The sequence below is a fragment of the Nycticebus coucang genome, chromosome 21 (assembly GCF_027406575.1).
Source record: "Nycticebus coucang isolate mNycCou1 chromosome 21, mNycCou1.pri, whole genome shotgun sequence".
Lineage (NCBI taxonomy): Eukaryota > Metazoa > Chordata > Mammalia > Primates > Lorisidae > Nycticebus > Nycticebus coucang.
In genome coordinates, this window is record NC_069800.1 from 1,375,622 (window position 1) to 1,393,243 (window position 17,622).

Sequence of the window (17,622 nt, forward strand, 5' to 3'; positions counted from 1 at the left end):
ATTTATCTTTTGAAGCCAGGTGTGTTTCTTGCAGACAGCAAATGGATGGCTTGTGTTTTTTAATCCAGTCAGCCAATCTATGTCTCTTCAGTGGGGAATTCAAGCCATTAACATTTATGGAGATAATTGATAAGTGTGGTAGTATTCTATTCGTCTTATTTGGTGAGAGTCCATTGCTTAGTTTTATCTTTTGCATCAGTGTGGAGGTTAGGTTCTGTCCTTTGATTTCTGATTTCTTACTTTGCTGCTGATCCATTGTGGTGGTCAGTGTGCAGAACAGGTTGAAGTATTTCCTGTAGAGCAGGTCTTGTTGTGGCAAATTTCCTCAATGTTTGTATATCCGTAAATGATTTGATTTCTCCGTCAATTTTGAAGCTTAGCTTAGCAGGGTACAGAATTCTGGGCTGAAAATTGTTCTGTTTAAGTAGATTAAAGGTAGATGACCATTGTCTTCTTGCCTGGAAAGTTTCATTAGAGAAGTCTGCAGTAACTCTGATGGATTTGCCCCTGTAGGTCAACTGGCGCTTACTCCTGGCAGCTTGCAGAATCTTTTCTTTTGTCTTGACTTTGGACAGGTTCATCACAATGTGTCTTGGAGAAGCTCGGTTAGAGTTTAGGCGACCCGGGGTCCGATATCCCTCTGAAAGCAGTGTGTCAGAATCTTTGGTGCTGTTTGGGAAATTTTCTTTTATAATATTCTCTAGTATGGCTTCCATTCCTCTGGGGCATTCTTCTTCCCCTTCTGGAATTCCTATAACTCGTATGTTGGAACGCTTCATAAAGTCCCATCATTCTGACAGTGAACGTTCTGCTTTCTCTCTCTTCTTTTCTGCCTCTTTTACTGTCTGAGTTATCTCAAGAACTTTGTCTTCTACCTCTGAAATTCTTTCTTCTGCATGGTCTAACCTGTTGTTGATACTTTCCATTGCATCTTTAAGTTCCCTAATTGACTGTTTCAGTTCCTTCAGCTCTGCTATATCCTTTTTATATTCTTCATATCGTTCATCTCTTATTTGACTCTGTTTTTGGATTTCCTTTTGGTTATTTTCCACTTTATTAGCAATTTCCTTCATTGTTTCCATCATTTCTTTCATTGTTTTCAACATGTGTATTCTAAATTCCCTTTCTGTCATTCCTAACATTTCTATACTGGTGGAATCATCTGCAGTAGCTACCTCATGGTCCCTTGGTGGGGTTTTTCTAGACTGGTTCTTCATGTTGCCTGGAGTTTTCTGCTGATTCTTCCTCATGAGTCATTTCTTTTATCTGTTTCCTTGCCCTAATTTTACTTTCACTTCCTCTTGCTCTTTAAGTTCTTGTGCCTGTGGACTAAGGGTTACAGGACCAGAAGGGTGAGAAGGTTGAAGAGCAAAAAAAAAGGGGATGAAAGAAAGGATGACCGAGTGATAAGAAAAAAAGAAAGATAGAGAAAGGAGAGGGGGTGGGTATAAGGAATATTGACAAAAAGAAGAGAGCCACAGAAAGAGGGAGACAGGGCAATATAGGTGTACAGTAGGGTACTTTGACACAACCTTAAAAAACCCCACCTTCTGGGGGTGCCCAGTTGCGTCGTTCCCTTGAGGTCAGCAGCTCTTTGCTAACCTGGTCAGACACAGTACCCCACCTCCACCAAGTAGTGAGGAAAGACAAAAATGCTATAAATCAAACCAAAACAAGCAAACAGAAAACTTTACAGGGATGAAATTGGGTGAAAAACCAAATAATATGGGTAAAAACACTAGCAAAAATGAAGTTGAAGTTATTAAAAAAGGCAGCAATGGGAAATTATAATTAAACTAGGAAAATTGAGAAAGAAAAAGGGATCTGTGTGGAAAAGATTGAAATTAAAAAAACAAAAGAACATCAGCAACGTCAAACAAACAAAAAAAACAACCAAACCAAAAGAAAAAAAGAAAAAAATACACAACCAAAAACAAAGCAGTTTGTATATGTTATTGAATATTGTCTGGGCAACACGTGGTCTTCTGGGGTATGAGATGTTAGTCACAGTTCTGATACGACTGGAGGCTGCTGATTTCTCAAACCCCAGCAGGTAGACACCCTAAATCTCTCTTCAGCCTACTTAAAAGGCACTTTGAACTTGTAAACTTGCTGAGCAGAAGCTTTCCCAGCTTTCTCGCTGGAATCGCTGCTGAAGTGGCTATCCACTTACCCAGTGTGCCAAAACTGGTCTCACTCTGCCCCTGACGGTTAGGGCTGCAAGGCGGCTCAGACCCCACCCTTAGGCTACTTGGTTGCTGGGTTACCAGCTCCCACCCGTTTCTAGCTCTGTGACCCTGAGGGCGGAGCTTGCCGGGGCAGATCACTGACAATGGATCCGTATGACCCACCGCCAAACACTATTAGCTCTGTCTGGCTCAGCGGCTCAGACTGGGGCCCTAGACAACGGCCAAAGTTCTCCGCACTCCCGCTCAGGCCTTCCCCAAGGCAGTTCAACTCAGTGCCAAGTCCAAGGACATCAAAACAGTTCACAGGTAAGGCCTTTCTGGTTTGCAGTCTCGCTGCTACTGAACTTACAGTTGTGGGCGGGTTTAGACGGATAGAACACACGCGACCACTTGCCGGTTTTCCACGGTTTTAGTCCTCCTCTTGGGGTCCAGAAGTCTCTCGCTGACTCCCTGTATCCTCATAGGAGTGATGATAGGCAGATCCCACCAGCCAGAGATGCCTGGAGTCCTATCTCCCCAGACTCACGGTGCCCAGATGCAAGGAAGCTGTTACTCGGCTGCCATCTTGCTCCGCCTCCGTCCAACTTGATGAATTTTAACAAAGTGAACATGCTATGTAAACCAGCCCCTGCATCTAAAAATATAATAATAATGATAACCTCAGGAATTAGATACCATGCTTTGTGTTCCTACCAGAAACATTAGCATCCTGAATTCTAGGGGTGGCACCTGTGGCTCAAGGAATAGAGTGACGGCCCCATATACTGAGATGGGGGTGGGTTTAAGCCCAGCCCAGGCCAAAACTGCAAAAACAAGAACAACAACAACAACAAAAAAAACTGTCTGAATTCTAATGCTGTAGATTAATTTTACTGGCTACTCCTGTTTTTTCCTTTACTTGAGATGATTGTAGATTTACACATAGTTGCTGTAAGAAATAATACAAAGAGGTTCTTTGAGGCTAGGCACAGTGGTTTGCGCCTGTAATCCTAGCACTCTGGGAGGTTGAGGTGGGTGAATTGCCTGAGCTCAGGAGTTTGAGACCAGCCTGAGCAAGAGTGAGACTCTATCTCTAAAAATTAGCTGGGCATTGTGGTGGGCACCTGTAATCTCAGCTACTTGGGAGGCTGAAGCAAGAGGATGTCTTGAGTCCAAGAGTTTGAGGTTGCTGTGAGCTATGATGCCATAGCACTCTACTGGGGGCAACAAAGTGAGACTCTGCTCAAAAAAAAAAAAAAAAAAAGAAAGAAAAGAAAAGAAAAGAAAGGAAAGAGAGAAAGAGAGATTCTTTGTAGTCTGCCCAGCTTTCCCTCATGGTTAATATTCTGAAGAACTATAGCATAATGTCACAATCAGGATGTTGACATTGAGACTGTCACAGACAGTCTTACTTTCTTCAGATTTTCCCGGTTTTACTTGCACTCACAGTGTGGATTCAACATACTCACATAGAAGTTTATTTATCCACCACAGTCACGATTCCAACACCCCAAGTTCTACCATCTCCAAGGTCCTTTTGTAATCGACACCTGTCTCCTTTCTGAATAATCCCTCCCAACCTCTGGCGGCTGGTCTATTCTCCATTTGTACCAAGTTGGCACTTCAGAGACGGTATGGGAATGGAATCATGCAAGGTGTGAACTTCCATTTGCTTTTTGTGCTCAACAAGGCTTCTCTCTCTTCATATGATTAGAAAGCTTCTTTGAAAGGCTGTCCATCAGAGTTGTACTAGAGACCATCAAACTATACCTGTTCTTCGATGATTAAATCTAATAAGCACTTCTCATCTTTTAAAAACCTCAAAGCAAATGTTCATCCTTAGACAAAATTATTATGATTCGTGCTCTTCTAAGGTAACGATGGTGGATATATGAAGAGAATTTTTGCATATCCTGAGAATGGTTAAAGGAGAGCAATAATTATTTTGTTCCCTTAACTACATAAACTCTATCTGATAGCAGAGTGGTAAAGCCCAAGGAAGCCTAGAATAAGGATATTCCTGGAAGTCCATCAAGATATCTACAAAATTAACTTGCTATATCCTTTGTTCTAGTAAAAGGTAAGATTCTTTTACTGAGTAAAATAACTTTCCAAGACATATAAAACCTATTAAAATTTCCACTTGTAGAAATTCCTTTAAAAAACAGCTTTTGTTATTGGTAATTCTATTTCTACTAATTTCTTTCTCTACTTTTTACTGTAGTAATTTACCGATAAAGTCTCCAAAGTAACAGGCTCTAACTTTTCAGAAGTCCAAATATGTAAACTACTGGAAAGTTACTCGTCTGAAAGGTGCATCTTCCCCTGTAGAGACATCCACTCCCATGTGCTCACCTGTTCTCACACTGAAACTTGGCCAGAATGTCTTTGGCTTTGGTTTGACTGTTGAGCTGAATGGCGATGGACCCCTCGGAGAGAAGTGAGTGTGGACACGTATGACTCCCTCCGACACGTCAGACTGCCAGCGAGGAGAAAGTTGGTACATTCTGTCAAACTGGGATGAATGTCAGCTCAGTGATGCACTTAAGAGATACAAAAATCAGTGGTGCTCTGAGTTAGGGAATTGCGTAAACATGACCCGTATTTAACCAGAACAAAACACTGCTTTCTTCCTTTTGTTCCTGGAGACTCACTTATGGCTGGACCAGCCTGGGATTTTACTGTTGCTACATGATTAGGCCTTGCTAGGATGCCTGGGAATCATGAAAGGAATAAAACTAGATTATGACAGAAATCAAATGTTTCTGTCAATATACTTATTGAACCAAGTCCTAAATGAGTCTACTTTGTCACACTTTGTCACATCTTGAGTTCGGATTTGAGCCTCCAGAGTTGTGAGGGAATAACTTTTTTTTTTTTTTTTTTTTGCAGTTTTGGCTGGGGCTGGGTTTGAACCCGCCACCTCTGGCATATGGGGTCAGTGCCCTATTCCTTTGAGCCACAGAATTAGGAAAGTGAAAGCAGAATTCTTTATTATATTTATCATACTTTATGATATTTTAAGAAGCTCAAACTTTCTGAATGTTTTAAGGATCAATTAGAAGACAGGGCTTCTCTAATACCCTCTTTCTTTCTTTTTTTTTTTTTTTTTGAGACAGAGCATCAAGCTGTCACCCTGGGTAGAGTGCCCTGGCATCAGAGCTCATAGAAACCTCTAAATCCCTGGGCATAAGCAATTCTCTTGCCTCAGCCTCCCAAGTAGCTGGGACTACAGGCGCCCATGACAGTGCCTGGCTATTTTTTGGTTGCAGTTGTCATTGTTGTTTGGCAGGCCCGGGCTGGATTCGAACCCACCAGCTCTGGTGTATGTGGCTAGTGCCATAGCTGTTTGAGCTACAGTCGCTGAGCCAAATACCCCCTTTCTTTAGTTAGTGGCCATCAATGTCCAGCCCAGATTGAATTCCACATGGGTACTTTAAACATGATCCCTCAAAGTGTGACAAGATTAAGCAGAGCCCAGTGTGCACCACTGTTGGGAAGATAGTGACTTTGCTTTTCCAAGACTTGACTGGCCTGGGGACCTCCAACCATGCTTTCACCTAAATGGAATATTCATTTTTTTTCTTTTAGTCTAACTGGGATAAAACTAAGTGGGATATTTAAAGAATTATGCTGTCTGATTAATAGAAATTTCTGTTTTGTTAGGATTGTTTGGAAAATTCCTTTTTCTCAAAATTTTGAATATTTTAATCTTTTAATTTATTCTGAATTTAGGAAGAGAACAGACAAATTTCTATTTGTTTGAGAATGTGGTTACTCCTCAGGCAATCATTTTAAAAGCTGTACCTTCTCAAATAGTAATGCTGTCATGATGTAAGGATTATATGAACTGATGTCACAGACAGCCTAGAATGACTGTGTCTCCCCCAAAAGAGGTTGTGACCTTATTTGGAAATAGGGTCATTGAAAGTGTAATTAGCTAAGGGGAGGTCAAACTGGAGGTCAAGGGGAAGGCCCTTCAGCCAGTGTGGCTGGAGTCCTTTTAAGAGAAATGACATAGACACAGACACACAGAGAGACAACCACGTGACAACAGAGGCAGAGATCTGGGTGACACACCCACCTGCTGAGAAACGCTCAGGACCATGGGCGTCCCCTCTAGGCTCCCAGAGAGGCAAGAAACAGGCCCTTCTCTCAGCCCTAGGAAGGACCCAACCATGCGGACATCTTGAGTTCGGATTTTAGCCTCCAGAGTTGTGAGGGAATAACTTTTTTTTTTTTTTTGCAGTTTTGGCTGGGGCTGGGGCTGGGTTTGAACCCGCCACCTCTGGCATATGGGGCCAGTGCCCTATTCCTTTGAGCCACAGGTGCCACCTGGGGGAATAACTTCATTGTTTTAAGCCATTATTTTTATGGAAACTTATTATGTCAGTCCTAATACAAAGTTTTTGAAAAGCATAATTTCTTATAGCACTTTCCTAATATTAAAGAACCATGAGAAGCCGTCAGGGGAGAGATCCTGAGGGGCTTGGGTTTGGGAGGAGGCAGAGCCCCTGGTTCATTGCAGTCAAGACTGTACTCCTAAAATACTCCTTTGATCATGTCATGTCCCTCCCCTCCTAGAAGTTTCTAGAACAGTGGTTCTCAACCTTCCTAATGTTGCGGCCCTTTAATACAGTTCCTGTGGGTTGAGACCCACTGTTCTAGAAGGTCAATTCCATGCTCTTGACATTATTGGACCTATGATCATAATAATCACTTTCATCCTAGAAATTTCTACAGCTGTGTGCAGGATTCCTGAGCACATGTTTGGAGCCATCCCTCATCGAGTCCCTGTACCAGTGATTCCTTCATGTGCCACTCTGAAAATGTCACATTTGCAGGGTAGATGGTGACCCAAATTGTACATGAGCATGTGGATGGAGACTCTGAAGAGTACCATGTGGGGAGTCAACAGTTATGAGAGATTTTCTTACCATTCTTCTTGAAGAGTGTGATTTTTGTAGTACCTTTGAAGTCTCGGGGCTTGTAATCTAAAGGAAACACATTTAGTCTTTAGGGTTAATGTTGAAAAGAACAAGTGTATTCTGCTTTCAGAAGTGCAAACTGGTGCAATTTTTATGGAAAACACTGTATGTGGATATTTATCAAACTATATTTATGTACTTTGACCCAACAATTTCATATCCATAAATTTATGCTAGAAATATGTTCATTTGTTAAAAATATATATGTATGTATGTATATATATATATATATATATATATATATATATATATAATTATTCCCTGAAGCAGACAGTGTAATAGTACAAGATTGCACACAATCTAACTGTTGGACAATATGAGATTACTCAAACAAATTATTGGAATGGAATATCATAAAAATAAGCCAGTTTTATAGACTGATATGGAATAATTCCTATGATTTATTGTGTCAGTAAAGCAGGATGGAGGACAGTGTCTCCTGTATACTACATTCCTGTGAAAAGGGCAGGAATGTATATTGCTGATATGTGCACAGAGCCTGTCTGAGGTTCCTGTGCACACAGGCCTGTTATGGGTGACATTACTGTCCCCAAAAGAGGAATCCAGAGTAGTTTCATTTTTCTTCTGCAGTCTTTCCTAACTTTTGAATTTCTAACTTGTTAATGAACTATTACAATTAACAGTAAGAATGAAAACCACTGTATAGCTCAATAAAACTAAAGGAAGACTATTTCTGTATCAAGTGTTGCTTCCACAGTATTTATAAGCTTTGAATTCTATCTTGCTTGTATTTACAAGTAAAACATTAAAATAAATGACATTCATATATAGTAGTGTACAGTTTGCAGTGTACAGAAGGTACTTTATGCTTACCTGATGTGATTCAATCCAAATGACAACTCTGTGAAATAGATGTATCATTACTTTCCCCACAAACTTATAAGAACACAGAGGCTCACAGAAAGAAATCTAATTTGTCCACACTCATATGGCAAAGGCAGACCTGATCTGGGTTCCAGCTCCTCACACACCATACTCAGGCCATTGGAGTTTTCTAGGAGAAAGTAACAGTAAGACACTCCGAAGGTCTGCCCCTCCATGAAAGATACAAAGTGGCAAAAACTGTCAGTATTGATTTCTTCAGAGAATTCTGGTTACTAACTCAGAGGCTGCAAGCATGGGAATTCACAGGTAAAAAAAAACAAGCTATGTGGTGTTATCACTTTAACCTATGTTTTACCCATCCAGTGATAGCCTTGAAAATCACAGCCTGAATACCCAGCACAGGGACTAGAGGGAGGGAGCAGAACAGACCTTACTCATGAAGAATTCTCATTATTTGTTCTCACCTACCTGATGGCTTGCCTTCATCTTGCCTAACTTGGAATTTGACCAGAGCTAACGGTGTGTCAAAAATATTCATAGGAAAGGTTGGGCAGGTGGCTCGCGCCTGTAATGCTAGCACTCTGGGAGACTGGGCAGGTGAATCACTTGAGCTCAGTTTGAGACCAGCCTGAGCAAAAGAGACCCATCTCTACTAAAAATAGAAAAACTAGCTGGGTGTAGTGGTGGGTACCTAGAGTCCTAGCTCCTTGGGAGGCTGAGGCAGGAGGATCTCTAGAGCCAAAGTGTTTGAGGTTGCTGTGAGCTATGATGCCATAACACTCCAACCAGGCCGATAGAGTGATATTCTGTCTCAAAAAAAAAAAGAAAGAAAAGAAAAGAACAAAGTAAATCCCAGGTATCTCTGCGTCCTGCTCCAGTTTGAATGCAAGGCCTGGCATTTGTGGTCATCCTCAAGTTAAATAAAAGCAATAAAGACAATTCTTCTAAAATCTATTTCTGTTATATACCTTCACACAAATAACAAAACAAAATTCCAAATTCTTTGGAGTGTGATGAATTTCCACTAAACAACCTGAGGATAAGCTATTCCATTAATCTTCCTTATGTACGAGACATCCTGGGTACTAGCCTGCCCAGCTTTTGTGAGGACTTCAGGTGAGGACTCAACTGAATCTCAATCTTCATGATACAGATATTCCAAGAACTTTAGCCAAAAATCACGTAATTCAACAACATGGAAGGACCACGGTCATCTGTTACAGACCCACTTTCCTCACTACTGAATGTCCCAAGACAGTCTGATACTTCGTGATTATACAAACGTTTTGGTTCTAACCTACAAACTCTTCGTGTCTCCCTTTGAGAAGTGGCCGTCTGGGCAAGGATGGTCCTGGTGCCCTCGCTGTCCTCACCTCACGTTCTATGGTCTTCCTCCGGAGCAACTCCGTACACTTGTCAGCTGTTTTTTTAGCAACATGGTGGCTTGCTTCATCCTTCTCACTTGAGTGATTAAGAAAGATGGAACCTGGGGAAGGAAAATAGCTTTGACTAGAGGGAAACACTTGAATTAAACCTCCCTGGTGGATTCTGTCCTCAGTTATGACAAGGCCTTCCTGCCACTCAGTATCCTGGAACCAGGACAGTGGCATGTGCCCTTGTAAAGCTTAGAAAAAACTGAGAGGAATTCTGTTTGAAAGGGAAAACATGTTAGAGAGCGGCCCTTACAGCCCGAGTAAGGATGCAACAGCACCCTGGGAGTCTCTTCCCACATTTCCTCCCAGCGACTAAGGGAACTGCTTGAGCGCGGAGTCTTCCCAGTTCCTGGGGCTCTGGATGTCCAAGGAGAGCCTGACAGTCATCACACTGCCACTCACCTTCCACAGAATTTTCTGGTACTAAAGCATTAGGCGGATGATGTGGGCTGCAGTGTTTGCTAACAGTAATTCTTCAATATCAGAATGTTTCCTTCTACTGAAGAAGAGGTTTAGTGCCATGACCGTAGAAATGTTCCACAAACTCATTCGGTTTTTGGATTCATTGGCAATTGCTTTATTGAAGAATGTCATGAGGGCCTAACAGAAAACAGCATTGTGTCACATGCTCATAATTGATCAAAAAGTACCACTAATAACTATCTTCATTTTATACTCAGTCACTGTGCCCCTGGAGAACTGTCAGAAGTACAGAATGGTCATATGTGCCGTATTTCTCCTTTAATTGCTTAAAGGTGGTAAGAAGAAATATTAGCAGTCTATTCAATTGTCTGCTTCATCAAAGTAATAGCTTCATTTTTGTGGAGTTTATTACATTAGAGTCTTTATAAATACTAGTTTTCATTTTCTTATTTTCTTTACCCTAAACAAGTTTAACAAATATTAAATGTAAAGCAGAAAGAGAGAGCACTGCAGCTCAATAAACACAAAAGGTGGTTTTGTTGTGCAGAAATGAAAGTAATTATGGAAAACACCCCCAACTTAAACCATTACTGTTGAAAACTATTTACTGTTTCCAAGGGAAAGGAAAACCCATTTAAATAACATGAGTATCTCTTCACTTCTCAGCCCAAATGTAAACTCAATTGAAATATCAAAAAATGTAGTTTTTGAGTGCTATTTTTCTATTGCTTTTCAATTTTGAAATCTTCAGCCAGCCAAAGGCAAATGTTTGTATGCAGCTTTTCTAAGCATTAAAAAAAGAAGAAGAAGAAATAAAACCAGATTTGAGAAAGTTTAATAAAAGTTTGCTGAGCCACTATAGTAAGATACTTATCAAAATATTCTGAAATTAACCAAGGGGACTGAAATATCAAAAGGAAGTACCCTGGTTTTCCAAGTTTAAACTCTATAGTATCTGTAATGAGAAAATGTATAGCACAGAATAGTAAGAATTAATATTTACTTGAGGGTTTATTATGAGCCAGACATTATTCTTAGTACTTTATACCACCTATACATTCACTCATTATCCTGCCAAACCCTGTGTGGTGGGTGCTATTATTGTTATTTTGCAGATAAGGAAACTGAGGTAGAGAGGGACTGAGTAACTTTGACCAATACCAATTAATTAAGTGGCAGGGCCAGATTCTGAGCAAGGAGACCAACTCTTGAGCTAGAGTTCTTGTCCTCTACCCTGTGCCAGCTTCAATTTTAAGTCCAGTCCTAATATAGAATGGAAAAATAACTGTGTGTGTGTGTGTATGTGTGTGCGTGTGTGTAACATGTTCGTCAGTCCTCTGATGTGTTGGGGAGATCTTTCCTTAGAAATGTATTGGGGGTGAAGGGGAAGGGAAGTCATTGTGTATGGTACATCTCTTGGGGGTGGGACACAATTATAAGTAGGACTTTAACAAATACGATCAGTGTAACCTAATTCTCTGTACCCTCAATGAATCCCCAAACAATAAAAAACATTGATATTAAAAAAGATAAATATATTCAATTATTTAATAATCTCTGTATTCTCAGTTATATGGCAGAGTAGATGACATTTCTGACTCAGATACTTGATACCAGATTTTTTTTTTTGACAAAAGAATATTTTTTAGACAAAGGCAAAAAACACACTAAGAAATTTCTAGCTTTTGGAAAACTAGTGAATTACATTAGACATTTTGATGCCATGGCTAATCCTCATTTTTGCCTGGAGGATATAACATAATTGACATCTATTAATATTGACGTAGGTCTTCTCATTGTGTAGGAGGAAAGATCCTCCCCCCACTGAACTGATTGATGAGAGGTGGCGCTAGGAACCATCTTTGCTTACAGCATTGTTTACCAGCCTCCAAATTGCAGACTCTTTCCAACTCAGCCTTATCTCAATTTCATTTCAAAGACTCCAAATACCTGCTCTACTTGTAATAAATTTCCTATTCCATATATAATGATTATCCAAATAGCAAGAGAAACTTCAATACAGCAAAGATATGAATTGAAAATAAACACAGGGGTATCTGGGATGAAGAACTGTGATTCTATGAGATGTTCTATTATATATTATAGTGGAGAAACCACTTGTCTAAGCTTTATTTTTCCAATCTGTAAACTGACCAGATTCTATCAGCTGATTGCTAAAATTCTGAAATTCTAGAATTATTTAAATTAAATTATCTTCATAAATTTTAAAACACATTTTAGAAATTTTGTTTATATTAGTGATTTCGGTTTTTGGCTGGGGCTAGGTTTGAACCTGCCACCTCCAGCATATGGGGCTGGCTCCCTACTCCTTTGAACCACAGACACTGCCCCTGTATTAGTGATTTCAATGGATGCTCATCAGACTACTTTCTGCCACCCTCCTACACCAGACTGAAGCAAGCAGTTGAGGACCAACAGTCACAGAGTGTTTTGTTTTCCAGGTCACCAAGGTCCACTTCCCTTGTGACATTGTTCAGGCCTCTCCTCCTGCTAACATTTCACTCAGTGTCTGGCACAGAGCAGACACTTAGTATTTCTTGAGTGAATGGAATGCAGGAAACAGTAACATTTGAAGAAGACTCCCGGATCCTCATTCCTTCTTGTCTAGGGGAGTGGCAGGGGGAGCTTGCAAAGGCAGTGCGTCTGCAGCCTGCGTGGGTGGCTCAGTGAGCGGCTGTCTCTGTTTCCATTTTTCCACATGAGCCATTTCCTCTGAGCAGTAAGAGCCAGTGACAGAGTGTGGGGGCAGCAGGACGTACCTGGGCTGTGTCCCTGTTGGCATCAGGCAGCGCCATGACCACGAGGTGCAAGGCTTGAAACTGCACTTGGACGTGAGGCCCACCTAACAGGAAAACACAAATAATCATACATTTTAAATAATGCTGATGCCTTCTGACAGCATCCCTTGCTAGCATCTGGTAGCACAGGAGGGCTCCTGACAGCTTTCAGCGCTAAGGACTCGGGTTTTGTGCCCAACAATGTCAATTTGTTCACTTGGACAGGAGCCTCCGTCCATCAGCTCCCCCCTCACATCCCACAGTGCCACAGTCAAAGCAGGTGGCTGGCGAGATGCTCTGACTAATTCTGAATCTGTATCGCATTTCCCTTTTTGAAGTACTTTCACAAACCTTGCCTTAACTTTTATACTATAAAGAGAAGAGAAAACCTAAGTTCAACTCAAGAGAAAATAAACTTTGTTTCTACATAATGAGGCAGCAAAGTGTAATTGTTGGAGCATGGATTCTAGAACCAGGTTCAAATCCTGCGTTCACCACTTAGTCACGGTGTAGCCTTAGGCAGGTTATTTAAACCGTTGTGGCTTCTACTTTATTATCTGTAAAGTGGGCATAGTCATCAGAGAAACCTCGCAGGAGTGTTGTGAAGAAAAGATGAATACATATATGTAGACTGTTTAAGGCAGTATCCATACATCCTTGTCTTTCTGTGTTGGCTCTTGTTTTTTTTTTTTTGCAGTTTTTGGCTGGGGTCAGGTTTGAGCCCGCCACCTCCAGTATCTGGGGCTGGCGCCCTACTCCTTTGACCCACAGGCGCCACCTGGCTGTTGTTTTATTCTAGGTCTTCTGTGGACATTTAGGGAAGGTGACTCGTTTGGTCTTTGGGAGACTGTTAACTATTTCGTTCCTTAATGATGACACAAGATGGTGCCAGAGGGCTGGCGGTTATTCTGAGGGCTTCCCTGTACAGCCCAGTGATTCACAATCACTTGTGCTGGAAACTTAGGAGTCACCAGAGAATCCAGACTTTCCTCTGTATCAGGGTTCTCCTTAAAATGGTTTCTTGGTGGGGAATTCTTGGAGAAAAGTGTAATGTTCTGGAATCCCTAAGAAGCTCTCAAGTTGACGGAAAACCTATTTACATTCAATGACTGGAAGTTAGTCAGCTATCCACCTGCCAAGTTATTATAACAGAGCTTGGAAGTAGTGGGAACATGCCTGTGACAGGCTGCCAGTCAGGGAAGTTGATTGCGCCAGAATTAGTGGGTAGAAGACAAGTGGATACAACCTAGTGATGAAGCACCAGTGGGAGGAGCATTTATAGGATGGGATTCTGATGCCTCAAAAAAGAAAAAAAATCCACATGTAGATTTTTAGATACTCGTGTTGAATCTGTAAACAAAAATGGCACAGGTCCTAGGTTTACTGAAAATGGCTAATACACACAAACATGAGCTTGCCTGAATAACAGGACCTGTTAAGAGCATGTCTCAATGCAAAGTACTAAGGAGTAGATGGAACAATATTTGATCTGTAAACTGCAGGCTGAGGGCTGTCTCTGATTTTCCAATGCAATAAAAAAAAAAAAAAAAAACTCTGGAAGAAAAACCAAGAGATGTAGATGTAGGTTTGGTACCTCTCTATTTACATCAACTTCAGAGAATTATAATGTTCCCTACAATGAAAAATCTAATTTGGCAAATAATCCATTTTCATTGCATTCAGAAAACTGGCCCTAAGCTGTTTTATAGTTAATCGTTCTGTAGTTAATTCATTTACTGCATCCTAGTTGAGAGTATTCTTTTTTTTTTTTTGCAGTCGTTATTTTCCCAGAAAATTATTACACTTTTCATGAAAGTATCTAAATCTTGATTGATAAAGCATTAGTCCTTTACTTTTATTGACAGTTTTTTAGACCAAGGTTGAAAAGGGAAAGTAATTACACTAGCCAGAAAGACAGTACGTTCTCTGAGCTCCATTTTAGACTATAAAGGGAGACAGCTTCAACACACAAGTGCATGTGTGCACGGTTTCCCCCTTCAGAAAATCTCGTTACAGGTAGAGCTTACTTTAGGTGGCAGAAAGGCAATTATTTCCTCCTGGTAGCAGGCCAGAACCTTGGGCTTCCTGCAGAGTTGGCTGGTATCAAATCAATCACCTGCAATATAGTATTTTTTCACTTTCAAAGTCATGCAAAGAAACAAGGACTCCTTGTGAACCCTTTCTCCTTTCACTGAAGGGTACTGACCACAGTCTGGTGGGGGTCAAGGATGGTAAGGAAAGCTAGTATTCCTATAGCTGTCTTACTTATGATTCACTGAATAGGCCTGGAGATGGAGGTTTGAATCCTCATGTAATTCCTAATACCAATTAAACCAAACCGGAAACACCTCTGTGCGAGCAGTTCATTTTGATAGACCGTTTAACATATAAATCATAGATCAATTGCAATTAATAATTCTGTAGCATATTTTCCAGAGAGCAAACTTCACAGAAAATCCTGTGGAGATTTTTTTTTGTTTTTACTTCAAAAAAAAAAAAAAAATGGAATTCTGTATCTGGTACTGCTGAGTAAGCTCCTACCAGCTCAGCCATGCTGACAATGACAACACTCTCTGGACAAAGCACAGAACACAACTCCCTGGGGCTGTGGAAAGTGAGCAAAAGCAGGCATGTTTAGGAAAAGATGGGCATTTGAAACTAGGAAATGGCACTGGGAGAGTGTCCCAGTTTCTGGTTTTCATTCTGAGGTCAGGACACAGTGCTGCACAGGGCAGTTAAACTCAAAAAAGTAAACCCCAGTCTTTCTGCTCTGAACCACCAGAAGACAGGGCTCATGGTAACCACACCCCATTAGAAAGTTACTGGGAGAATTCCAGAAAGGACAGATCCAAAGACAGAAGGTCCTAATTCTGGTATAAACTCCACCCAAACCTTTGGCTAACCCATAGACCATGCATGTGGGGCAACACAGCCAAGGATTTAATAACTGAGCTGAGAGATGAACTGCTGTCCAAAAGATCACTGGCAATTTCAGTCCAGCCAAGCAAACTGCCTGCTTGAAACAGCAACCACAATAAAAGAAACCAAACAACATTCTTTGGAGAAATATTACAGAATCCAGAGTCTCTAACATAATATCCATAATGTTCAAAAGATACCTGAGATGTACTTGACATACAAAGTAACATAGAAGTGTAACCCATTGTCAAAGACAGAGAGCAAACCTGAGATGCCCCAGAGGTTGGAACTCGCTGATAAGGACTCTGAAGCAGCTATGAGGACTATGCTCAGTGACGTGTTTCCTTCACATTAGTCCTTTACTAACAGGACTATTAGTAGGTAAATGGAAAATATTTTAAAAGAACCAACTGGAAACTATAGAACTGAAAAAAATATTAATGCAGTATTATAAGAAATGAATGAAGGGAATTTGTAGCTCTTTTCTTTTTCTCAGTAGGTTTTCCTCATAAAATGAAAACACTCAATCTTGCAAAGAAAGGAGATCCTGTCACAGCATCAGGAGAATTAAGGCTTAGAAAATGACAGCCTTTTTCCATGACTTAGCTATTATTAATTGGGCTGCAATAAACATTCTGGTACAAATATCTTTGTTATGTTGTGATTTTTGGTCTTCTGGGTATATGCCCAGCAGAGGAATTACAGGATTGAATGGCAGATCTATTTTTAGATCTCTGAGTGTTCTCCATATATCTTTCCAAAAGGAATGTATTAATTTGCATTCCCACCAGCAGTGCAGAAGTGTTCCCTTTTCTCCGCATCCACGCCAACATCTCTGGTCTTGAGATTTTGTGATATAGGCTAGTCTCATTGGAGTTAGATGATATCTCAAAGTAGTTTTGATTTGCATTTCTCTGATGATTAAAGATGATGAGCATTTTTTCATATGTCTGAAGGCCGTGCGCCTGTCTTCTTCAGAGAAGATTCTCTTCAAATCCCTTGCCCAACCTGCGATGGGATCCCTTGTTTTTTTCTTGCTGATGCGTTTGAGTTCTCTGTGGATTCTGGTTATTAAACCTTTGTCAGAGTTAAACCCTGCAAATATCTTCTCCCATTCTGAGGGCTGTCTGCTTGCTCTGCTTACTGTGTTCTTAGCTGTGCAGAAGCTTTTTAGTTTGATCAAGTCCCAGTAGTGTATTTTTGAAGCTGCTTCAATTGCCCAGGGGGTTCTCCTCATGAAATACTCACCCAGACCAATTTCTTCAAGGGTTTTCCCTGCATTCTCCTCTAGTATTTTTATAGTTTCATGTCTTAAAGCCCAAGTGCCCATCGATCCACGAATGGATTAATAAATTGTGGTATATGTATACCATGGAATACTATGCAGCCTTAAAGAAAGATGGAGACTTTACCTCTTTCATGTTTACATGGATGGAGCTGGAACATATTCTTCTTAGTAAAGTATCCCAAGAATGGAAGAAAAAATACCCAATGTACACAGCCCTACTATGAAACTAATTTGGGACTCTCACATGAAAGGTATAACCCAGCTACAACTTAACAATAGGGGGAAGTGGGAAAGAGGGGGGGGTGGGTAGAGGGAGGGGAATCGGTGGGATCACACCTGTGGTGCATATTACAGGGGTATTTGCGAAACTTGGTAAATGTAGAATGTAAATGTTTTGGCATAGTAACTGAGATAACACCGGAAAGGCTATGTTAACTACTGTGATAAAAATGTGTCAAATGGTTTATGAAGTGAGTGTATGGTGCCCCATAATCATATCATTGTATACAGTTATGATTTAATAAAAAATTAAAAAAAAAAAGAATGGGGGGGAGGGAAGTATCCAATGTACTCAATGCTAATATGAAGCCAATATCTAAACAACTACATACCCACAGGAAAGAAAAGCACAAGTCTAGCAAGGGGGAGGGGAGAGGACAGGGAGGGGAGGGGCTCAGGGGGAGGGGAGGAGGGTGGGAGGTGACTGGCAGGATCTCACCTAAGGTGCACCATGTGAGGGTGTTCAGCACACCCCTGGCT

The 17,622-nt window shown here is 40.9% G+C and overlaps 1 pseudogene; it reads right to left on the reverse strand.

Annotated features, from left to right (window-relative positions):
• Window positions 1-17,622, reverse strand: part of LOC128574168 (rho GTPase-activating protein 28-like) — a 55,652-nt pseudogene that overhangs the window by 19,947 nt on the left and 18,083 nt on the right.